General features: G+C 45.8%; 1 protein-coding gene, 1 long non-coding RNA gene and 1 pseudogene across 5 annotated transcripts in view; 2 read left to right on the top strand and 1 right to left on the bottom strand.

Moving 5' to 3' along the window:
- The window catches only part of LOC135904818 (calcium-activated chloride channel regulator 1-like), a 91,351-nt gene that overhangs the window by 19,147 nt on the left and 46,948 nt on the right, over positions 1-25,256 (bottom strand). The gene's annotated exons all lie outside the window — the stretch shown is intronic.
- On the top strand, positions 34-4,066 carry LOC135904844 (uncharacterized). Of its 2 annotated transcripts, none has more exons than XR_010565233.2 (3): positions 34-237; positions 1,389-1,554; positions 3,938-4,066. It is a non-coding gene; the product is annotated as an uncharacterized lncRNA (long non-coding RNA). The 2 variants fall into 2 exon arrangements; XR_010565234.2 differs by having other exon boundaries at positions 3,941-4,064.
- On the top strand, positions 17,259-18,822 carry LOC135904817 (speckle-type POZ protein pseudogene; annotated as a pseudogene).

The raw sequence follows: 25,256 nt of genomic DNA, 5'->3' as shown, positions 1-25,256 counted from the left end.
CTTGCCCACGACTGTAGCTGACATTGCGCGCGACCACACACAACGTTGCTGTCGACCTTTTGCTTAGCAGCTTGCTTCGCCGGTATCAGCGTTCTCGTCCCGCAATGTACCACATGGGAAAGAAGCTTTTGCTGCGGCTGCTCTTGCAAAGGTGGCGGGAGCGCAGAAAGCGTCTGCGGCGACGTTGGAGGGTCTGGCCAGTCTTTCAACTGCGTAAAGAAGAAGGACTTTACGGCTGTGAGTAACTTCTTTCCTTTCGATGATCCACAGTGGTAGAACTATAGGAGCCAGTGTTTGGACATGGGGACTTAACTTCGTCGGGACAGCAATCACTTATCAGCGTTTTTAAGTGCGCGCATAAGTGAAATGGTTAAAGTAATAACGTGGGGATCGTACTCGCAGCGCGCGAACGCCCAATTCGCAGAACAGCATCGCGTCGTCGGTGCAAGGTTCGTCCAGGTTGACAGCACCGATCGAAACGATAACGTGACGTACGCGAACAGAGGGAACGGCATGAGCAGGGTGTAGTTCGGAAAGCGCCAAAGCATAGGCGAAGATCTGGCTGATTAGCCGCCGGAAGTACACAGATTGTATATTGGATACGTGGTGACGACACCTCACGACGTTTCAACAGCCGTCTGTCCAACCCGTGTATGCAGTACAATATACCGTCACTAATTATTCAGCTTCAGAGGGGAAGAAGCACTTGATTCTATTTAACAGACGATCTGTAATACTAATTAGGAGCTTCCTATCATCAACAGTAGACCATATTGTTTATACAGATCTTGGGTAGCACCCTCTTGCACAGAATTTCTAAGGATTAAGTTTTGTAATACATTTCCTGCTATTCGATATTTTATTTGATATCCAGCTTATTTTTTCTTCATTTCATTTGATATTCTATTCTAAATCTACTTTTCGGTATTAGCACACCCCTACAAAAAGTTAAGGACTGCTAGTTATATTTGTGTCATTATTATAGCACATAGATTCAAGAACACCTTTTTACACGTGTTGGTTGTCTTATATGAAGCTTGTTGATGAGATACAATTTTCTATATTTTCCGTCTCTCAGAAGTGTGACTGTAGTATATGAAGTGTAATGTAACTAAATTTTGACCTGGCAGGTTAAAATGCTGTGCAACTGATTTCGGAAGTTTCTTGGCAGTGGCCGCACGATATTTCTTTAATATACCGTTGACTGGCTCTACTGTTTTGCCGACACACTGTTTGTATTCAAGCATATAAACAAAGCAGGGGGTAAAGTTAATCATGGCTAGTGGCTATGCGTGTGTCAGTGAAAAGTGTACAGCTCCCGGTACCTGCGCGTGTATGCGGGCAGGGCACGGTCCTTCTGCCAGGTAATAATGCACAAATTTTTACAGATGCAACGGATACGTCAGGATGACCACAGATTTTTCTACAAGTTCTTTCGCAAGACGCCACAGCTCTTTGACCAAGCTATTGAGCTTTGTCGCAGAGGGCCTCACATGGCAGCACCACATTCGAGAAACCCCTGGAGCCTGGAGAACGACTTGCTGCAGCATTGAGGTTTGTAAAGGATAGTTGCCCCTAGAGTAATAATGTGCTAGAATAAGGAATACAAAACACTGTTTCTTTGTCATTTAATGTATTATTTATTTTATTTACATAATACTGCCCACCGCCTTTTAGTAGCCAAATCAGGAAGGGGTCACAAAACATTGAAGCAAAACAAAAGAAAGAATGAAACGACTGATAATGAGCGTGCATAAAAAATACTAATACATAATCTAGTTCATTATACACAACTAAATATTTATTAACTCATAAACAAATCAAAAATGGGACACAAGATGTTGATACAAACAAAAAAATAGTAATGAAGGTACTGACAGTGTGCGTGAAAAGAAATACCAGAAAAAAAAATGGTCACATGATCACAGAGACAAATTCAAGTTAGTGCATCACCACTGTAGCAGTTATGGCTAACTTTAAAAACTGCCATCGAATGGCATCGCACAAAAGCTACCTCAGTGCTTTTGACCTTGCGCAACCTGTGAAACATGCACTGAGGAATGCTTGTAGATGTAGTATTAAACAAAGGTAGTAGCTAACCTACACAAATGAATTTTGATTGTATGACACCCAAAAAGGGCCCCCACAGTCGTAGAGATCATTGTCAAGAATGGTCATGTCATCATAATTAGTATGCAAACAATTGAAACGGGTACTAATTTTTTTTTCAACTTGCATTCAAGCTACTTGGCATACGGGCAAGACACAAAAGACGTTGTCTTGGCTTACTGTGTGGGGATTGAGGCGGCTAGACTCTGCAGTGGTGTGTAAGTCGTATAGTGGCGATCGTGCCTACAAAGTAATAAACAACTGCAGAACAGCCCGACAGCCGCTGAAATTCCTTACAATTTTTTCACCTTAAGAATGTTTTTAAAGCTCACATGCTGTTCATGGCACCCGTCAGGTAGCCCTGCTTCCTGCCAGAGAAGCAGGGTCATACGTATACATGTCTCATTTACACACTGCCTTCAATGTCACTGATTACGTACAAAGACTTTGGCCAAACATCCAATGCAGAACATGCAAAACCAACTCTGGAACTGAGCCATGGAACACCCAAAAAAAAAAATTCAAGGAATGTGGCTTGTGGATGATAATTGTGGGAGAGGTAGAGGTTGTCTATGTTGGTAGTGAACCTTGCCTCCTGGCTATGTGGTGGCAAGACTTTTCCCTTTCTGCTACCTCTTCTTATAATAATAAAACAATTTGAAAAATACTTACGCTGCTAGAACGCCCCGACAGGCTTTACAACTTGCAGCATATAACCAGAATTTTCAATGGGCACTGGTTGAAGGTTCATTACATTTCTTTTTATTTATAGGCATGTACAGGCAACTCTAGATGCATGCACAAACTCTACATGCACAGGTGCTGAACTCAAAAAGGTTAATTGGTGCAAGACAGGCTGAATGAGTAAAGACAGATGGAATCGATAAACACCTGTCTTGCAACAACAAACCTGTAGTTGCAAGTCAGTGCTTCTTTCTCTATCGTAGGTGTGTTGCTAGAACATGTTCACACATCTCTACAGCAGCAATGGCCAACCAACCAGGCCCACAGATATCAACTTTATGAAATTCTTGAAAAATACCGCACAAAAATATGGATACAACACAATGTAAAATGAACAAAAGAGAAGAGCTGAGGGGCTTTGATAGGACAACAGACAAGGAAACGTAGAGAAAGCATAAAGGAAAATAACTTTCGTTTTATTTGTAATGTCGACATCACAAGGAGAAGGGAAATGAAAGTGGACAAAATATAACTTGCCACTGGTGAGCTAAAACCCAAACCAATTGGGCTGGAGGCTATTCTGCCATCAATTTCTTAGAATGTTTATGTGTATTAGATTAGGCTCTTGGAGTGTTCTCGCACGAGTAACACTGGCTTAACACTACCAGGGTGAGATCTAGCCCATACATGCTCAAAAAGGTTTGCAGAGGGTAGCCATTGCTGCAGCTCTACTGGTAAAGCAATGCAAGCAGAATTCAAAGGTTGTGGGTTCGTCTCCCATCAATGGGAAGTTACCTTTTCATATACTTTCATTTTCCTCCTTATTTCTCCATTTCGATATAATGTAATTAAATTCATCAATGATTTCCTTTTGTTTCGCTATCTCTTGGCTTTATTATACAAAAGTATACATTAAAAACATTAATCTTTGAATTACTTTACTACTTGCATCAATCTCATTTTCATATCAAGATGCTTATCCTCACTGACCTTTCTCATGTGTTTGAGCAGAGAGACGGCAAAAGTTTGAGGTCGTCCTGTGGTTTGCATCTTTTGATTGCACTTGAAACATTGCCTAACTCCTCTAATATTAACTGACTCTCATCTTTCTTTTTCCTTTTCCTCCCTCTTGACGTTGCTTCAGAAGCAATGCTTCCCAACGTATCCAGCCTGCGACTGCCTGCTGAAGCCAGCGATGCTTGTGACTGCAGCCTGCTGTGGTGTGCCTCAGAAGTCTCAGGAACCAGAACTTCTTGAAATATCGGTGATTCAAGAGATTCCAAAATGTCCTGAGACTCCACAGACTCATGCGACGCCGAAGACACAGTCGATGCTGGCGCTTCTGACTCTTCACTTGACGGTGATGGCACTTCAAGTGTTGCCAGATCGAAAAACTGGCACATTTTTCGTTAAGATGTCTGCAGCACTTCCCTCCTCACTCGATGGGGGCACTGGTGGAAGGTTGGTGGACACCCTGCATGTGAGCGTAATAAAGTTTGCACACATTGCCAATGTATAAATAATGTGCCAGTCTGAATGCAAAAATATATGAAGGCTCAAATCCGTCCACATTTGTTTTAATGTGTGATTTTATTAGAGAACACCGAAGCTCTGAGTGAGTTTTGTAGGGACAAAAGTGGCTTGCCTACACAACCAGAATGAACAGGTTCTGCATGCGCTAAAGTGTAGCTTTTGTATCTTTTTCTGTTTTTGCTTGTGATGCATTTAAGTAGTTCTTATGAGATCTGCATGCCTAAAGCCTAGTGATAACTTCTACTCAATACAGTGCATGATATTTGGAATGTTTCAGTTTTGAAATAATTAGCAGCAAGCATTCTACTACATTTAATCAGTTGAACCACCTAATAAATTTCATGTTGAACGACCTACGCTTGCACTTTCTAAACATAGAGTAGTACCATTGTTAGGTCTTGCTATAGCACAAGGCTCTCTCCTGTTCTAGTTTTTCTACTTGAAACATTCTTGGCTAGTAACTTTGTTTTCCTTTCACTTGTTTGTGAACTTATTCTCATTCTAAACTGTTTTTTTAACTGAATGTACGTCTAAACACTCTGTGAAGCTGTGTACGTAGCAGTCAGCGCATTTGTTGTTTGTATTTAGGAAGTTACATAAAATAATGTTTGTCATCTTGCCATCTGGCTTGTTAAAGGTGTTTTGGCCCAGTAAAGGTGATCTTAGCTAGCAAACCCTTCCAGAAGGTTTCCTAAAGCCAAGCTTTTTTTGCCTCTTCTCTGGACTTTCCCACCGCTGCTCCCACTGTCTTGCCAAATAGCTCTTATTGAATGCCTCATACTGATGTTAATGTAGTCATTGAACCATTGTCATCCCAGCTGACTACTGGCTACTGTCTTGCACGAGTGACCAGTACCGGACGTAATGCAAATACCAATTATAATAATGTAACCAGATCGTGGTTTTGGCATGTAAAATTTCAATAATAATTTTGTGCACAGTGTGAATGTGTTTAACTGGATCATCTAATCTTTCCTTGGAAATTTTGCTAAGCAGGAACAGCGTTCTCCACAAACATTGTGAAAGCTTCGCTTAAACCAGTAACTACAGCACCTGGGATCTGCAGAATAACCACAGGCTGATAATTAGGTAAGGACAGTGCTGAGTAGACACAAAAAGAATTATCAATTACACAGCTGACAATGTCGTCAGTACTATGGTGCATTTATTCCTACAGTGTGATGACACTGAATGAATCCCTAAGCAAGCTAGGTAATATTTGAGGGTCTGTGATGAAGCACCGATTTGCACACTGCTGGCAAGCAACAAAATGCAAAATTAAAGCTGTTCATTGCAGTGACCAAGACACACGTGAATATAGCAACATTCAATACTCGGTTAAATACTGGCCATTGACTTGCATGCTACCTTCTAGGATCAGTGCACAGAATCAAAAGAAACTACTTGCATCTTTTGCGTTTTGTTTTTGTGTGTGCATCATGCAAGCCCTTTTCTTTTTATTCGTCCTGCTAATTTGTGTCTGATATTCTCTGTATTTCTGTCTTATGCTTTATTGTTAGGTATTTATGTGCTATTTTACTTGTTATTTTGTACCTGTATTTCTGCTTTCTCTGCTCCCCACTGCAAAGCCAAAGTGGATTTGTGGGTACCTAAATAAATAAATATACAAAGTTATCCTTGTACTGCTTGTATGCCCCCTTACCGGATCACATTTAACGAAATATGCGACAATCGGAGCAGCGATTCCGCACAAATATTTTATCGCCAATTAGACTAAGCTGAATATAATGCATACTGTGCATCGATTTACTTGTGTAAGCACAATTTTGAGTCGATTCCCATAAGTGCGGTGCATTTCCAGCTATAATACAAACATACGGCATCGCCGGTCAACGTAGTAAAGGGAAAGCACTAGAATCCCGTGTTTCATTTTTAACACACCGGTTAAGATGGAAACTTCAAGATCACTTACGGTCTACACTCCATTATGTAGCGCAGGAACATCATCTGGTCGAAAAACAGCCAGATGACGTCGTCCTGAACGTCGTCTGGCACGGCGCGGCTCTTTTCTTTCTGAAACGTCTTCCCAGGCGCCGAAATTTATTCCCCAGGGTCTTCTATCACTTCTGCAGCGCTGTGATAACGTCATCTGCACAGATGAAACGCGTTTTCGACATCTGCGAGTCGGCTGATGAGAGAGGCAGCTTATACCAGTGCCACACAGGCTTTCGATCGCGATCGAGCGCGATCAAATTTCTCGATCACGATCGGTTCTACGCAGATTGCGCAGTACAGGCAATCGTGATCACAAAATCCGATCCCGATTGGGCTCGATCGCGATTGAAACTGCTCCGGTATGACACTCGTATAAAATTCCGAGCACTCACCTGTTCGGCAGCGTTGGGCATGACGATCCACGACCACCTCGTCATGTGCTTGTTCTTGTGGCGCTTGTGTTTCGCCTGCTACCAAAGCGCAGGTCGAGCCTAAACGCAGGCGATCAGCGCTTCGTTGTTTAGCACAAGGCAAGGGGTTGATTTGTAAGCCATGTAAGTTGCATTTCGATGGGAGTCACAGGTAAAAAAAAAAAAGCTCTTGCACTTATATTTAGTTCATCACATTTTATTGAACCCTTAAACTTCCAATACTATTGCATAGGGAGGCATGTTTATGCAAAATCTGACACCAATCGAAAGCAAAGGGCACAATTGTAAAACAACCATCTTTCGTGATAATTCGAGTGTGTAAACATTCATTGCATCAATATGTATTGTTCAACAGCGCTGCACAAATAAGCATAATCAGGTATAGCAAGTACTCTGTCAGGAAACTGGTTCAACAGATGTATAAATGTCGAGACATCAATGCTCATACTACGCACGTCGCACATATAGCACAAAGACAACCTTTGCATCCATTTCTAATGGAGGCCGTGCTGACAAGATTCTCCCAGCATTTTTAGATCTACAGCTTCCGTAATTTCTCTAGGCAGCCGATCTGCACAGAATGCAAGCTTCTTCGTCTACAATGTAGGCTCAGATGTCGAGAGTACATTATAGAGGAAGAAGCTAGCATTCTGTGAAGATCAGCTGCCCAGAGAAATTATGGAAGCTGTAGATGCAAAGACACTGGGAGAATCTTATCAGCATGGCCTCTGTTAAATTTTCAGAGACGGATGCATTTTCTGTTCGGATCTGTATGGACACACATCACTTTTTGCTTCTGTTTTTTGTGTAACTTCGATTTATTGCTTGTTAACCAGCGTTTACTCAGCATGTTCAGTAATCTTTCATTTGTTAGCACACCTCATGATCGTCTTGGTCTCTAGCAGAAAGGTGTTCATTCTTTTTACAGTGAAGCTGTATATGCCTAGGCAAAACACTCATGGTCCGATTCCAAAAATCCTAGTGTAGGGGTATGAGCCATTGTTTAGGGGGGTGTGAGCCATTGCAATCATCTTGCAAGATTGATGGATAAATTCCTTGTTGGGTAGACATAGAAATGCTTATGGATTTAAGGAAGACGACGAGTGATAGGCTCGCTTCCGAACGCCCGTCTGTAATTTTAAGTCTTTTTTAGCCAGTGTAGAGCTCATTTTTACTCTTTGTGCCTCTCTGTCACCGAATGCCGGTCTGGGGATCACCGTCCTGCGAGAGAAGCACAGCAAGCGGCTCCCGAAGCGCCCCGGACCGAAGCAGCGAGGCGAGCCTCCGCCGTCGGCCGCCCTTCGTGATTCTCTGATGGCGTCCGTCGCAAGCAATCAGCAATCAGGTCAGCACGTTGCTTCTGTAGACCACGGAGAAGAAGAGCAAGCAAGGAAAAGGCTACGTGAAGATGACATCGACACAAGAGAGTCTGCAGGAGACAACGAAGAGATGGATCAGACAGCCTTCACTGTTGTCTCTTACAAAAAGAAAAGAGCCGCAGGTGTTCCTGTTATATTCAAGCCAACTCAGCCTGACAGCAGCTTATGGAGAGTAAACCCAAATCTTCTGGCTTCAGCGGTCGTGACAACAGCCCAAGAAAAGATACTCAGCCATCGTCTCAACAAGGATGGAAGCCTCTTGGTGACAGTGTCTACACTTCCCGCAGCCAATCGTCTCCTCACAGTGACAGATCTATCGGGTATTCCTGTAGAAGCTCGAGTTCCATACTCCTACTCTGCCACGTACGGGAGGATACAGGACGTTCCTGTCGAATACTCAGATGACGACCTCAAGGAGTATTTGAGCGAACAAGGAGTCATATCTGCTAAAAGGCAAGTTTTCTACGTCCCTAACGAAGATGGCGTAGTAACGGAAATCCGAAGACGCTCGGTCATCCTGGAATTCTCTAAGGACGCCCCTTTACCAAACCGAGTGTCGCTTGGATTCTGCAGTTATCCCGTGACGGAATACATGGGGTCTGCTACTCAATGTTTCAGATGTCAAACACACGGACATATAGCGAAATATTGTAAAGGCCCCATCCGCTGCAAGATATGCGCTGGTCCACATACGCATAAGGAGTGTACGTCACGTTCCCAGCCTCGGTGTGCCAACTGTGGAGCTGAGCATGCTGCGTCATACGGAGGGTGTCCTAAAAAGAAATCAGCCACTCTTGCACGGACGATGGAGCAAATCCAAGGAAAAGTACGGAAACGCCGAGAACCACCACCGAATCCGGATGTGATGTATACATCTACAAACCAAAATCAACACGACACGGTGCAGCGCAGCGACACGGCTTTGAAAAAGACCTACGCCTCAGTCGTGACAGAAAACCAGCAAAGGCCTTCAACTGCAACGAATCCATCAAAGCCCTCAAGTGATATAACCTCAACCCTACGACAGCAACAAGTGTCCTCAAGGTCGCAGCAGAAGAACAGGAAGAACCAAGAAAGGTTGTTAGATGGTAGCACTGCAAATGAGATATCAAGTATGCTGATTCCCATGATGTTCGCCGCAATCAAGGCTATTCTCCGTGCCAGCCCATCGTTTAAGAGCATCCCTGAAGTAGAGGCCGTCCTGGCTTTGGAACCGCTAGTGTCGTCTTCTTTCACGGCGCAAAGCCGTGATTCTTCGCAGTAGCAACGATGGCTTCGCCAACAATCATCTCACAAGCGGTGTCCACCAACAGACACTTCCGCACAAGTACTATATTCCAGTGGAACGCTCGCGGATTGCGCTCGAAGTTAGCAGACTTTAAGCATCTTACGCGAGTGTACCGATTCCCCTTTTTAGTCATTTCCGAGTCTCGCGTCGACGAGCACTTCAGGATAAAGGGGTATTATTTTCATCATTCAAGGCGACAAAATGGAATTAGCCGACTGCTCGTTGGATTTCGCAACGACATACCTGCCTCTGCGATTGACGTAACTCCACATGACAAGAACGAATATATTTGCGCAACCACAGTGATTGCATCCAAAGTGTTTACCCTGATCGGCGTCTACTTGGAACCAGGATCACCTTTCGACGTGACCAGATTGGAAAACTTATTGACAAACACTCAGTCTCCACATATTATTTGTGGCGATTTCAACGCACATAACGAGATCTGGGGCAGTTCACACACATGTGCTCGGGGTGCCAAGCTGGCGAAGCTTTTTGCAAAATACAATATAGAGCCCTTGAACGATGGCAGCATAACATACCTGAAAAATCCGACGACTGTTAGCTGCATTGACGTCACATTCGTATCAAGTCAAGTGGCCCCTATGTTCGGATGGTGTACAGATTTCGAGACTCGAGGTAGTGATCACTACCCGATCCTAATCTCTGCCCTTCATTTTCGGACGTCGCCCAGAAAAGTGAAACTGAAGTCGGTAGACTGGGAAGCTTACACAGCAGCCGTAGACAAAGGAATCACAGCCTCGACTACGAATACAGAAATAATACCGACAATAGCTTATTGCCTCAAACAGAGTACCCGCTCTGCCACTAAGCATTGTAATGTACCAACAAACGACGAGGAATTTGAAAGGTTATGAGCAGTTCGAAGGCGTGCCGAAAGGAAGGCTCTACGTACTAAGAATATCGAAGACCTCAGAACTTGTCGACGGGCACAAAGACATATACGACGTTACCTCACCAAACTGGACCGAAAAAGGTGGAGGGACTTTTGTGGGACACTGGACATACGACAACCGCTGAGCAAAATCTGGAGAGTCGTCAGAGGCATTCGCAAAGAGCCGCAACAGCTTTATCCTTTTATCGCCCTCTCATTACATGAGCGCGCATCCCTAAACGAGGTGGCAGGGCAGTACTGCAGGCTCCTTTCCAACGGGGCACAACCTTTGCGGCAAATTGCAAGTCGTCAGCCTAGTCCACCTCGAGCTACCCTTCCTGACTTAGAATTACCATTCACCATCGAAGAGCTCAAGGCAGCAATCAGCGACGTAAACAAGCGATCATCACCTGGCCATGACGGCGTGAGTTATGAAGCACTCGCAAATTTATGTCACACATCTCGCCTACGCCTTCTGGAGTACTACAACGCCTCATGGATAACTGGGGAGGTTCCTACGGAATGGAAGCTTGCGAAAGTCATTCCTATATTGAAACCATCGAAGCAGCCAACAAATTACGCCTCCTTCAGACCCATATCTCTGCTTAGCTGCGTAGGGAAGCTATTCGAAAAAATGATCTACAAACGACTAAATTGGTTCCTGGAAACTGCAAAAGTTTACCCGGAGGAAATGAATGGCTTCCGGCAAAATAGATCCGCAGTTGATAATGTCATTGCCTTGGTCTCATCAATTGAAGAGGAATTGGTCTCTGGCAACATACCTACTGCATTATTTTTAGACATTAAGGCAGCATATGATTCGGTCTATCATACAGCAATACTTGACGCTTTGGAAACCCTTGGTCTTGGAGGACGGCTCTACGCATGGATTGCAGACTATCTTCAAGGACGCCAACTTTTCATGTGTACCCCGGATGGCCCCACGACGCTTTATGCCGTCGAGAAGGGAGTGCCACAAGGAGCTGTGTTAAGCCCGGTATTATTTAATTTAGTCCTCATCCATCTGAAAAGAAACCTGCCCCCTGGCGTCAAAATCACACTGTATGCGGACAACATCTGCATTTGGAGTGCGGCGCGTTCCCGCAGTACCACCCAACAACGCCTCCAGAGAGCGCTAGCAAATATATCGGCCTACCTAAATCCAAGGGGTCTGAAATTGTCCCCCGACAAAAGTGTTGCCATGGCTTTCACGCGGAGGTGTATGGAAAAATACCCACTAGTGTTGGGTGGTCGCGCCCTTCCATACGTCAAGACGCAAAGGTTTCTTGGAGTGACGATCGACAGGAACCTCACATGGTCGCCACAAGTGAAAAAACTGAGTGAGAAGATTTCCTCGGCGTCGCACGTATTCCGATTTCTAGCCGGATCACAGTGGGGCAGCACCTGTCGATCAATGGTGCTCCTCCATAAGGCCTACGTCGATGGAACACTCCGATATTACCTCCCGGTCCTGCACAAAATATCTCCCACAAGCAAGAGAAAACTCGAGGCAGCACGAAACAACTGCCTTCGCGTATGTCTTGGCCTTCCGAAGGGGTCGTCCCGCTCAGGGACTGTAGCAGAAGCTGGATGCCTGCCTCTGGAAGTGCTATGTTCGCAGGAGACACTTCGGATACACCTCCGCCACGTCATTCATACGAAGACTCACTTTTTAAAGGATATTTCCAGAACCCGTGCTACATCTAGCTTTGGGCAGGCCGTCGGAAGCATACCTACTTCGATTCCTGCTCAGGCGTCACAAATTATGCCGCGAAACATTTCACCATGGACACTGTCCCCACTGGAAATCGTGCCATACATACCTGGAATCAGTGCGAAAAAGAAAATGCCTCAAGCAGCGACTTATCAGATAGCTTTAGAATATATGCACAACGAATACGCAGCCGCAGCGCACATTTTCACAGATGGCTCTACAACTCCACATCGTTCATCATGCGGACTTTTTGTTCCCTCTACAGGACAACGATTCTCGTTTCGTCTTGAGCGAGCGACATCATCTACCTCAGCGGAGCTATATGGCATTAAGGAGGCCCTTGTGTATATACTTCGACAGCAGCCGCCAAAGACATGGGTGATATTCACAGACTCAAAAGCAGCCCTACAAAGTATATGGAACAGGCACAAGCGTTGCAATAATCAACCAGCAGAATTTGACATTGCTTATCTTCACCACAGGGCTAAGATTGCTGGGCATTGCATAAAGTTCCAGTGGATACCTGGCCATGCCGGCATTTCGGGAAATGAAAGAGCGGACGAAGCTGCCAGAAATGGACTCCAATACCGCAAGTTCAGAAGAACATATTTTACAAAAGCCGACGCTTCAACCATGGCAAAAAAATATGCCTATCAAGAAAAAAACCGCATCTTGAATCTGCCGCTTCACCAAGATAACTTCCTACGTTACATTGACCCAGAAATGAGACCGAAAATTCCACGACCACTTCCTCGACACTTAGAGACATTGTACCATCGTCTTCGACTGAACGTGGCATATACGAACAATTATCTGTACCGCATAGGACTTACCACTAACCCATACTGTGATAACTGTCGCAACTTAGAGACAATTGAGCACATATTACTAGAATGCCCCGCGTACCGCGACGAGAGACAATTTTTTGAGCACCAAATGGACATGATTCGCCACGAACCGTTAACGTTACCGAGCATCTTAGGTCCAATGCCCGGCCCTTCAAAACAGCGACGGGTTTTGGATTTATTGTTCAAATACCTGAGAGAAATTGGTCAAATAGGAAAACTTTAAAAATTGCATCCTTCCTAAACAAAAGCCTAAATTAACCCGCCATGTCACGTGTAAAAATTAGTATCAGGTCCACTCGGACATTTCATATTTATTTTTATCTTTTTTTTTTCTCCCACTCTCTTCTGGAATCTTTTAATCCCATTCCCCATCCCTATACAGAGTAGCATGCCAGCGGTTGTATACGCGCCGGCAAAATTCTCTGTTGTTCCAATAAAGAGCCCTCTCTCTCTCTCTTATGGATTTAAAACATATTGGCCTCGAGCTCCAACACTGGAAAAGCTGGCGCCACCGTCGGCGTGACGTGCTAGGAGGGATCACGTGGACATAGCGGCCGCGTCGGCTGCTTTGGGAGCGCCGAAGCGAGCTGAAAACGTGAGTTTCAATTCCCTCGTACGCTGCGGTCCTCATTTGGTGGCGAAATTTTCCCCCTTCGAGTGTCTCCTTTACAACGCTCCAAAGCACTACAATAGGTAGTGGCTGCCTTTGAAGGCGCGCAACATGGTAGGCTACTGCTCGGTGCCGCAATGCCGGATGTACGCAACGGAGCCCGGAGTCAGCCTTATTCACACGTAGCCGCAGGACAAGCTGCGTGAAGCTTGGCTCGCGAAACATAAAACCGGCAAACATCGGCTACAACTCGGGTATGCAGCAAGCACAGACGCGAGGAAGATGTCTGCGACGGCGCCAGGTCTGCGACGGCGCCAGGTCTGCGATCTTAGGAAAACGCGCACTGAGACGCTCGCCCGAGTCCGCTGCCCGACTAATGTCATGACGGTTTGGTCTATGAACTTGTCGATGCTATAGATACTGGAAAGTTCACTGGAGTGGAAAGGGAGCGGTAAGAGGCACATTATATAAATACAACATATGGTCATGTTTATGTTATGAATTAATGCACTGGATTACAAGAAAGGAGCAGCGGGAAATCGCACGTTGAGAACACCGATAAACATACAGTGCGACGCAACTGACAAATAATATTGAAAGATCAAAGAATTTAGAAGAAAAAGAAAAGATTGAATCGACGCGACGGCACATCACAGTCCCCGTAGGCGTCGAAGTCTCTAAAATGAAATTATTTTTGAACAGCTCTGACAGCACCCACGCAACAATGGTTGCTTGTATACTGTCAGATGTCCATAGTCTGCGGGCTAAAGCTCATGGCACGGTGCGAAAACGCGCACGCGGCGAAAGCGAAACAGTGCGCGGACAAGCATGCAGACGCGCAGTCGGTCGCTGCGAATCTGTGCGATCGCTGCATCGAGGCTTCGTTCTATAAAGCTCCATTTAGTATTACAAACACTATAAAAACATATTTCACATAGTTTGCTCTCGGCGTTTACCTACCTTTCACGCAAGAAGCCGGTTCGGGAGACTCCATCGTGGCGACCGCGCGTAGTGGCGTTCACTGTACGTTTTCGGTAAAGAGATAGCGTCTGTAAACGTTTGCGTGCTTTCAGTTTACCCAAGATTATTATTTAGACAGTAAAGAACTTCTCTTGTTTCGGAACTACTTACAGAAATGTCCTGGAGAGCTCGCGCGGGGTGTTTTCAGTGAGCGCTGACAGCGAAACCTATGAAGAGCGCGCCGCGTGATCCCTCATAGTATACGCCAGCGAGGCGCTTCCGGCAGATGGCGACTCCGTAACTCCTCACCGCCAATACATTTATCTACGTATTATTGCAAGGAAGGGACACAGAGGGGCATCGGGTTAAGACAAGATCATGATGTAATAATTAACTCGCAGCAAAGGCGTAAGGGACATTAAGACCGATAGTAACGTTGTTTCTCTCTAGCAGCAGAGCGCACTATGGACATAGTGCGCTCTTGGAAATAATGTTGCCGCATCGAACACAATCAAGGCCCAACCACACGCGGTGAATCGTGCGCGCCTGGCTACGCGTCACGCGTCTGCGAGGCCGTATACGCGCCTGTCCTACGCGTCTAGAGAGGGCAGACGCGCAGAAAACGCGTGCGTCAAGGAGGTCTTGATCTTGGGCGTCATTTTGAGCGTACGCGACGGAAGTGGCAGCTTGTGCACCGACGTCACGTGGGCCGCACGTACAGTTCCGGCGGTTCGGAAAGGTTGTTGAAGTTTCATAATCGTGCGGAGACGCCGGGAGTCGCTGCTGGTCAGGTGAATAAATTGAACAATATTTTTGTCTACAGATTCTTTTATTTCCTATATGTAAGTAAAATTTTGAATAATTTTGTCATTGCAAAAAAGCAGTTTGTGGTCCTTTATTGAATAAACCACATATTGTGTATAGTTGAAATGCAGAAATTTGTTCCGAAATCCTCGGGTGATATGTTCTTGCAAGTAGCATGGTATTTCATTACTTATATAGTAATCAAAGAGGATATCGTTATATGGGTTTAAACACTAATATATGTGATTACAAACTTATTAAAAACATGTAAGGCATGAGTGTTTCTGCACACTTGATCAGCTGTGAACGTGCAAGAACTGCTTGTACTTAAAAGATTCAAAGTTTCACAGGAAGGGATGCAAATGGCTGACTTCACTGCACAATTTCGATTTACTTTTCATTAACGTGTCATTTTCTACTGTTTTATTCCCACAAGAACAGGCTGTTTGCCTGGTTTTCGCATTGTTGCGCGAGTTTTACATGACGGTGCAGGAGGGTACGTTGTCACAGTGCCACTACAGCAAGCGAATAATTTATTTAATTTACTAGCTGTGGAGTTAATTATCTTTCAAAGCAAATTTTAATACAGGTGGAGTAAGGATACGAAGTCCGCAACATAGTCAATGTTTATTTATTTCTGTGCAAGAAAAAATTCTCCAGAGAACAGGTGCAACTTAACGTGCATGTAATATTCGAAAACAAATTAACGACGCTGTTAATTCAAGCCACGGATTTAATGCTATCGTAGAAAGTTCATTACGATAGCCTACACTTTTGTTCTGTCAAATTTAAAAGTGAGGTAAGATAACCTTTCAAGATGCATCGGGAAATTCACACTTGAAAACCGACAAGAAAATGCAACTGAACGGTACCGCGTTCAGCACGACGTTGAAACTTCGGGTACTTTGCTGTGTTGTGATTTGCCCTTGCCGAGGCTGAAATAACTCAAACTGCTCCGTAAGCGCGATTTTCGCATGCTACTCAACAAAAGAAAATTGTGACGACCTCGTCGTCAGGTGGGGATCGAGCACCTCCTAGTACTGACAACTCGCAAAGAGTAGGAAGCAAACGTGAAAATGCACTTGATTTGCTGTGTAGCGTGTCAACAAACGCATAGAAATCGGAGAATGGAATCTGCAGTACAAGTTTTTTTTTTATTCTCCCTTCGCGTACGTACCGAATTCGGCAATCCACGTATCCGCACATTGCACTTGTAGTGCGAGACGACATTTTCCAAAATAAACCGGCGAAATAGCTCTACGATAGCTCTCCGCGCAGTTTCGACGGAAAAGCGCAGCGATCGCTGCGACTGTGCGACCAACCGGTTGGTGGCGGCCGAAAATCGGGGGTCCGTACTGCGACTGCGATTTTCGTCGCAAACGACGGAAATCGCATCATGCGAAACAGGCTGAAGGCGGTGTGACAACGGCATGACGACAATGGGATTACGTTTCTGAAATGGTGACTATGTTAAAATGGCAGCGTGACGACGACGACATGCTGACACTGGTAAACGACAACTGTGCGTCGACGGCATGGCGAGAATTGGATGACGAAGATAGAATAACGACGATGGAATGACCACGACGGCAAGAAGACTGTATGACGATGACATGACGACGGTATGAGGATAGCGCGAGGACGACGAGTGTATTGCGAGTACGATGTGCCGACAACTGTATCACGAAGTCTGCACGACGACGATGGCGTGGCGATGACAGCATGATGAGAGTCTAATAACGAGGCTGGAGTGAGGACGACTTAACGACCACGACGGCCTCATGACGAAGATATGACAACGAATACATGACGACTGTGTGAGGACGACGGCATGACGAAAGTCGGACAACGAAGCTGGAATCACAACCACGGAACGGCCACGACAGTGTCACGACCACGAGCACACGCTCTAATACTCTTATTATAATCTTATCCTTATTATGTTATTATTATTTTTATAATCTAATAATCTTATTAAAACAATTGTAAAACCACCTGCTTCTTGGCCAGTCCTCTACAGTGGGTAACATCCATGGTTGAAAAAAAAAAGCAGAAGCTCGCTCGTGCTGCACGTGAACAGAGCGAACGTCTGGTGACAGCGATCCCGCCGCTGATGTGGCCGTTCGGTCAGTCGACCCGTGGTGGACGCTGAGCCGCAGCCGCAGCGTTGTCACCGCCTTCAGCAGTGTTGCCGTCAGCAAGGCTACTCCCTGCAAGCACCTACCGGCCGCAGCCATGGACAGAGGAAGGGGCCGCCTTGCCGCTGCCGCGTCCGATGAGGTACGGCCGGAGTTATCCAGCCCCATGGCACTTCCCCACCTGCCGAATCCGCCTCCGCAGATCGAGGTCGACGCACCCGTGGCCGAGAGCTGGTGCTACACTCACGTGAGAGTGATTAAGTTTTCCTACATGTGGACCATCAAGAACTTCAGTTTTTGCCGGGAAGAGACAGGGGAAGTGCTGAAGAGCTCGACATTTTCTGCGGAAGCCAACGACAAGCTGAAGTGGTGCCTAAAGCTGAATCCCAAAGGCCTGGACGAGGCGAGCAAGGACTACCTGTCCCTGTTCCTGTTGCTTGTATCTAGTAACAAGAGTGAAGTTCGTGCCAAGTTCAAGTTTTCCATCGTGAACGCAAAGCAGGAAGAGGCCGAGGCTGTGGAGAGTAAAAAGGCGTTCGCCTTTGTTCCTGGCAAGGACTGGGGCTTCAAGGAATTTGTTCGAAGAGAATTGCTCAACGAGGCCACTGGACTCCTTCCAAACGACAAGCTTACCATCTCCTGCGAGGTATGCGTTCTTGCTAATTCTGTGAACATCTCCGGACAGAACAGCGCCATCCAGTTCAAGGTCCCAGAATGCCGATTGTCCAACGACTTTGGGCACCTCTTTGAGAGCCGCAAGTTTAGCGATGTCATCATGAGCGTCAATGGCCGGGAATTCTATGCACACAAAGCCATCCTCGCGGCTCGCTCTCCGGTATTTGCGGCCATGTTTGAGCACGAGATGGAAGAGAAGAAGCAGGGTCGAGTGGAGATCACAGACATGGACCATGAGGTGCTACGTGAAATGCTGCGGTTCATTTACACTGGCCAAGCACCCAACCTTGACAGCATGGCTGATGACCTCCTGGTTGCCGCTGACAAGTACGCCCTAGAACGGTTAAAGGTCATGTGTGAGGAGGCCCTATGGTCGAATCTGTCTGTTGATACAGCTGCGCACGTGCTCAGTCTGGCTGACATGCACTGTGCGGACAAGCTCAAAGCACGTGCCATTGATTTCATCAACGCCAGACATGCCACGCGTGTTGCAGAGACTATGGGCTGGAAGAACATTATCCACCGGCAGCCGCACTTGGTCGCAGAGGCCTTCCAGGCGCTGGCCACCCAGCAGGTCCCGCCCATAGAGCCACCCCACAAGCGCTTCAAGCAGTCCTAGGCACAAACTACAGAAACTGTTGCGTGTGCTGGAGCAAAATGCTATTTAGCATTCTTACTGACTTTTTTTTTTCGCACAGGCCCATTTGATAGCCTGGTCGTCGTAAGGACCCACATGGTCACCTTGTAAACTGTCTTGGAAGGGGGGTGGGGGTGATATAAAATTCTTCTTCTTCTCAACGCTGTCATATATCATTTCGCATAAACAAAAAAAGCTGTGGCACAGCAGTTAGAATGCTCGGCTTGAAACCTTGTTAAGGTTGCCCCGAGTGCAGGCGCGAGGGGCTGCGCCACACAAATAGCGGACTGAGTGGGCGCCGAGTGGTTAGCCTGATTACTTGGCAATTACATTTAAGAGCGCAGCTCTTAGGCACCCGTTCCTGGGTTGAGCGTCGGCGTCCCTCCTCGTAACCGCACGAACGCGCTTGTGCCATTGCTGCCGCGTACGTCGTCGTCTTCTACCACAGCTGACTCCGATGCGGCTCGTCATGCAAGCGTTCCCATACTGCGCCTCGCGCTCGTGCCACTGATGATGATGATGATGATGTAGGCCTCAGGTCATGACTCATACCCACACAGGGGAATTGGCCAAGAATTGCGTGCTGAAACGATTACCTTTTCTTTTGAAGTGTTGCAAATTCGATGAGAAAAAAGAAAGAAAGGGAAACATACAAAAGAAACAAATTACAAGGCAAAAATCAAGAAAGTTATTCGTTTTGCTGACTGTATGTAACCTCAAAAGGCATCAAACACGTCCCTGTGGCTGACCCCTATAACTGACGCACTGAAAGATAGTATGATTTCTGATGATAACATTAATCCTAATTTAGCAAGCGGAAGTTCTAGATGTCTTTTTCTTAACAATTTGTATCGTCGACATACCAAAATATAGTGATCTAGTGATTCTGTTTCTTCGCAGTATGGACACAGAGGCGATAGCGTCAGACCAATCCTGTGTAAATATAGATTTAATGGAGGGACGCGGCAGTGTAATCTCGTGATCGCTACTTCTGAATGTCTTGATGGACACCACTGGATTTTCCACGGAAATTTGAGGTGTTGATATTCTGTCCATGTTGTTATTGATCCATTGACACTTCTATGAATTGAATATTTCCTATATCTAATTGCTGTTATGTGCACCACTAATGGAAGAACCGGCATTATAGGTCCATGCACTCAGGGATGCTCGCGCTAATGAGTCTGCCATTTCATTTGAATGTAAGCCACAGTGACCAGGTACCCATAATACTTTTAGAGAATTCAACTGTGGAGGAACTAATCTTAGAAATGTCTTTAGAGGTGGCGAATTGCATGAAGCTGTAAGCGAAGTACAGACCGAAAGGGAATCTGTTATAATAACCGCACTTTTTGAGTTCGAAAGGAGTTTCCGAAGCGATAAAATTGCTCGCGCCTTCGTCGTCGTCTTCAATACCCCAGCTGACTCCAATGCCGCTCGTCATGCCAGCGTTCCCATACTGCCCCTCGCGCTCGTGCCACTGCTCGCGCCTTCGTCGTCGTCTTCTACCACAGCTGACTCCGATGCCGCTCGTCATGCCAGCATTCCCATACTGCCCCTCGCGCTCGTGCCAGTGCTCGCGCCTTCGTCGTCGTCTTCTACCACAGCTGACTCCGATGCCGCTCGTCATGCCACCGTTCCCATACTGCCCCTCGCGCTCGTGCCACTGCTCGTGCGTTCGTCGTCATCTTCTACCACAGCTGACTCTGATGCCGCTGGTCATGCCAGCATTCCCATACTGCCCCTCGCGCTCGTGGCACTGCTCGCGCCTTCGTCGTCGTCTTCTATACTACAGCTGACTCCGATGCCGATCGACTTGCCAGCGTTCCCATACTGCCCCTCGCGCTCGTGCCACTGCTCGCGCCTTCGTCGTCGTCTTCTACCACAGCTGACTCCGATGCCGCTCGTCATGCCAGCATTCCCATACTGCCCCTCGCGCTCGTGCCAGTGCTCGCGCCTTCGTCGTCGTCTTCTACCACAGCTGACTCCGATGCCGCTCGTCATGCCAGCATTCCCATACTGCCCCTCGCGCTCGTGGCACTGCTCGCGCCTTCGTCGTCGTCTTCTATACTACAGCTGACTCCGATGCCGATCGACTTGCCAGCATTCCCATACTGCCCCTCGAGCTCGTGCCAGTGCTCGCGCCTTCGTCGTCGTCTTCTACCACAGCTGACTCCGATGCCGCTCGTCATGCCAGCATTCCCATACTGCCCCTCGCGCTCGTGCCAGTGCTCGCGCCTTCGTCGTCGTCTTCTACCACAGCTGACTCCGATGCCGCTCGTCATGCCACCGTTCCCATACTGCCCCTCGCGCTCGTGCCACTGCTCGTGCGTTCGTCGTCATCTTCTACCACAGCTGACTCTGATGCCGCTGGTCATGCCAGCATTCCCATACTGCCCCTCGCGCTCGTGCCACTGCTCGTGCGTTCGTCGTCATCTTCTACCACAGCTGACTCTGATGCCGCTGGTCATGCCAGCATTCCCATACTGCCCCTCGCGCTCGTGCCACTGCTCGTGCGTTCGTCGCCATCTTCTACCACAGCTGACTCCGATGTCGCTCGTCATGCCAGCGTTCCCATACTGCCCCTCGCGCTCGTGCCACTGCTCATGCGTTCGTCGCCATCTTCTACCACAGCTGACTCCGATGTCGCTCGTCATGCCAGCGTTCCAATACTGCCATTCCCTTTGCACACGCGCTGACAGCACTGGCCCATCGCCAGTCGTAGTAGTGATTTCAGTCTCAAATTATTTGCCTCAATATATCGCGAAAGGAAAACACGTATCGAGCTGCGCTGAAATTTCGCGTTAGGGAGTTTTGTAATCGTTGGACATATGAACCCATATTCACATATACGCTCTTGCGCTATAACTGTTCTTAAAAGCAGATGTCAGTCAATTGTATCGGACATATTAGAGAAGGCAGCCGGCCAATGACAACGCTTACGAACGCTTAGCCGCTTTCTGAATTCACCCCATGGGCACAAAGACAATAGCAAGCAAGCATGGCAGTGGACAGACATTATACTCATGATCTCTAAATTTGCTCCTATAACTCCAGCATTTTAGACACCCTCATACGGAACCGAACAGTATAGGTCATGAATTGTCATGGCAAATTTATCTTTTGATTGCATTCTTCGGTTTTCGATATATGTTTTCTTATGTGGCTTCCCCTCAATCGTGCGTATTCGGTATTTTGTATCTGCATCTCTGACTTTACGTTGAACATAATTTTCTTTGCCCCTGTCCGCGTCGTGAGCGTACTGTTCACTTGGTTCTTTTTCTCCACCGTGAGTTTTTCTCATGAACCTCACCAGTCTATGAGTACTGCAGGATGGACTCTTCTGGCGATCTCCAACTACACCTATCTTGCGTCAGCTAGTTCTATCCTATGTCTGCAAATTTCTAGATACCCAGCGCCCGATCCTGATCCTGATGATCACGATCGTTAAGGGTATCCTCTTTGAATCGAGGTTGGCGAATCGAGGTTGGCCTAGCCTTTATGAGCCAGTGCCAGCTCCCCGTGTGATGATGATGATATAAGATCTGCTATGACTCAGCTGTGTGGCGACAAATAGTCATCTAACCTTTGGGTGCCAGTGTCATCTCCAATGTGACGATGAATTGAGCATTCACTTTGAATCCGTGGTGGCGACAAATAGTCACCTAGTCTATGTGAGCTAGTGCCATCTTCTGATGTAATGATGATGATATTAACATCTCATTTGAAACGGGATGGTGGCCCATGCGGCCAATCTCGTTCGTTAAAACTTTCTGGTGCATTTAAATCTTACGCTATCATTACACTCTAAGCTAAATTATTCGCAGTCCAACGTTTTCTTTGTTGCGTATTATCCCTTCTTTTGCACCACCATCCTTCCATCTATCTTTTACCAGTCTCCCTAGCTCGAGTATAAATTACGTCTTCCCTAGTGATTTTAAATCCTAACGACTCTGTCCTCGGTCGAGCCGAATGCTCCCGTGTTTGTCGTTGGATAGATACTCTGTCATTTTAACAGAATATGTTCAATGACTTCTACACCATTCCCATACGCTATGCACGAGTCGTCTTTATCTGAAAGTTTTCTACTATAGCTAAAAACTTAAAGCGCACAACCCGATGAGGATGGTGAAAGAAGACGGGAGACACATGAGCGCTTGTGTGTCTCCCGTCTTCTTTCACTGTTCTTGTCTGGTTATGTGCTTCAAAATTTAGGCATGTCTTATCAGCATGCCCGAACAACCACATTACTTTCTACTATAGCTACGCGTTTCAGACACCCTGATCTGGTTTCGAACAATAGGGCAGTGCCCTTCGAATTATCATATAAAATTTTCCTTCTGATTTCATTTTATTGCAGTTTGATATTGCGCTACAGCTCGCATGCTATCCATTGTTTCTGTGCTGTACACTGTTTCTGCGTCTCTCATTTCTATACCGCCTTTATACCACCACTCGCGAAACATTTCTGGCTAGTTCTCTGGTTCTTTTCTACCACTGTGAATCAACATATTCCCGTCATCATCACAACATTGTCGTCGTCGTCGTTGTCGTAATAATAATAATAATAATAATAATAATAATAATAATAATAATAATAATAATAATAATAATAATAATAATAATAATAATAATAATAATAATAATAATAATAATAATAATAATAATAATATTTTTTGCCCCTATCTTATGTCTGCGAATTTTCTCATTTCATCCCACCACCTAATTTTCTGTGATCCTAGACAGAGATTCCCTTCCCCTGGCACCTATTCTGTAACTCTAAAAAAGACCCCCACTTATCTGCCCTACGCATTAGGCATCCTGCCCAGCTCCATTTTTTTTTTCAATTTAATTTCAACTAGAGCACCGGCTACCCCGCTTTTGTTTTTGTTCTATAATCCACACCGCCGTCTTCTTGTCTCTTACGGTTACGCCTAATAATTTTTCTTTCCATCGCTCACAGTACGATGCTCAACTTCTTATCAAGATTCTTTGTTAACCTCAAAGTTTCTGTTCCATTTTTTTTAGTATTAATAGGAGGCAATGATTGTACACTTTTTGTTAAGGATAGCGATAAGCTGCCAGCCGTATTTTAGCAATCCCTGCCCTATGATCTCAAACCCATTTTTACTCTTTTGCAAATTTCCTTTTCATGATCAGGATGCCCTGTGAGTAATTGGCCCTGGATAAACATACTGTAGCACATATTCATGAGGCTGACTGCCAATCATGAAAGTACCTTTGTCAAAACATTAGCTTTGTCTTCTGCATAATTGAATAATATTCAACCCTACTCTTAGAATTTGTCGGCTGAGGTTCTCAAATGTTTTTTTTTTTGTTTTCAATGAATGAATTCTGGGGTTTTACGTGCCAAAACCACATTTTTTATGAGGCGCTCCGTAGTGAGGGACTGCGGATTAATTTCGGCCTCCAGGAGTCCTTAACGTGCCCCTCAAGCACGAGACACGGGCGTTCTTGCATTTCACCCCCATCGAAATGCAGCCGCCGCGGTCGGGATCTGATCCCGGAGACCTCGTGCTTAGCAGTGCGGCACCATAGCCGCTAAGCCACCGCGGCGGGTTTAGTTTCATCTCCAGCGTTGTTAAGTAGGCCAATGCCATCTTCGAACCGCAGGTTCCTGAAATATTCGCCGATGATCATCACTCCTAATCCTTCCCACTCTAATAACTTGAATACTTATTCTAGGCATGTAATGAACAGCATTAGAGAGATCGCCTCCTTGCCTGACTTCTTTCTTGATTGATATTTTCCTGCTCGTGAAGTAAATAAGGTAGTGGTGAAATCTTTATAGATATTGGCTAAAATATTCACCTTTGATTTCTTTACTCTTTGACTATGCAGTGTCTTTCTGACGGCTGGTATCTCTACTGAATGGAACCTTCACAAAAGAATTTCAGAAGCCGCAACTGAAGTTGGAGGTAAGGCACCGAGACAGCAAATAGAAAAGCTCTCCGAAGCAGCAAAAGACCCAATAAAGAAACGACAAAACAAGAAAGTATGTAAATCGAGAGATCAGATAGAACTGGTTGAATACGAAGGAAGGAAGTAATATTCGACATTATAACATTGAAAAGGTTGAGGGACAGTAACAAATTAGGGCAGCATGAAAGGAATAAGAGGGAAAAATTGCATTGGGAATAACAAGATGTAAGCAGTGAAGATAAGCAGGGCAATGTCATCCCCAATTTCGACGATATAGTATAGGCAGCAACGTATGCTATACTGAACTTTACAGTAACTAGAGCAGCCAAACAACCTTCATTGGAAGTTGTGACCAACAGGACACAGAAGTTCCATGTATAACTAGCGATGAAGTTAGAATGACTGTAAGATATATCTAGTAGAAAAACGGTAGGAGAAGATGTAATAACCGTGGATTTGATAAAAACTGATGGGATATTATACTGAAAAGCTTGCGACCTTTTATCTGCAAAGCCTCATGACTTCAAATGTGCGAGGGACTTTGAAGTATTCCGACATCATATTAATCTATAACAAGACAGGCACTGAAGAATTGCATAATTATACGACCATTAATTTGGTTCTGGTATTGTACAAAATCTTTACCAAGCTA

Source organism: Dermacentor albipictus, chromosome 1 (assembly GCF_038994185.2).
Source record: "Dermacentor albipictus isolate Rhodes 1998 colony chromosome 1, USDA_Dalb.pri_finalv2, whole genome shotgun sequence".
Taxonomy (NCBI): domain Eukaryota; kingdom Metazoa; phylum Arthropoda; class Arachnida; order Ixodida; family Ixodidae; genus Dermacentor; species Dermacentor albipictus.
This window is presented reverse-complemented; position numbering and strand designations above follow the sequence as displayed.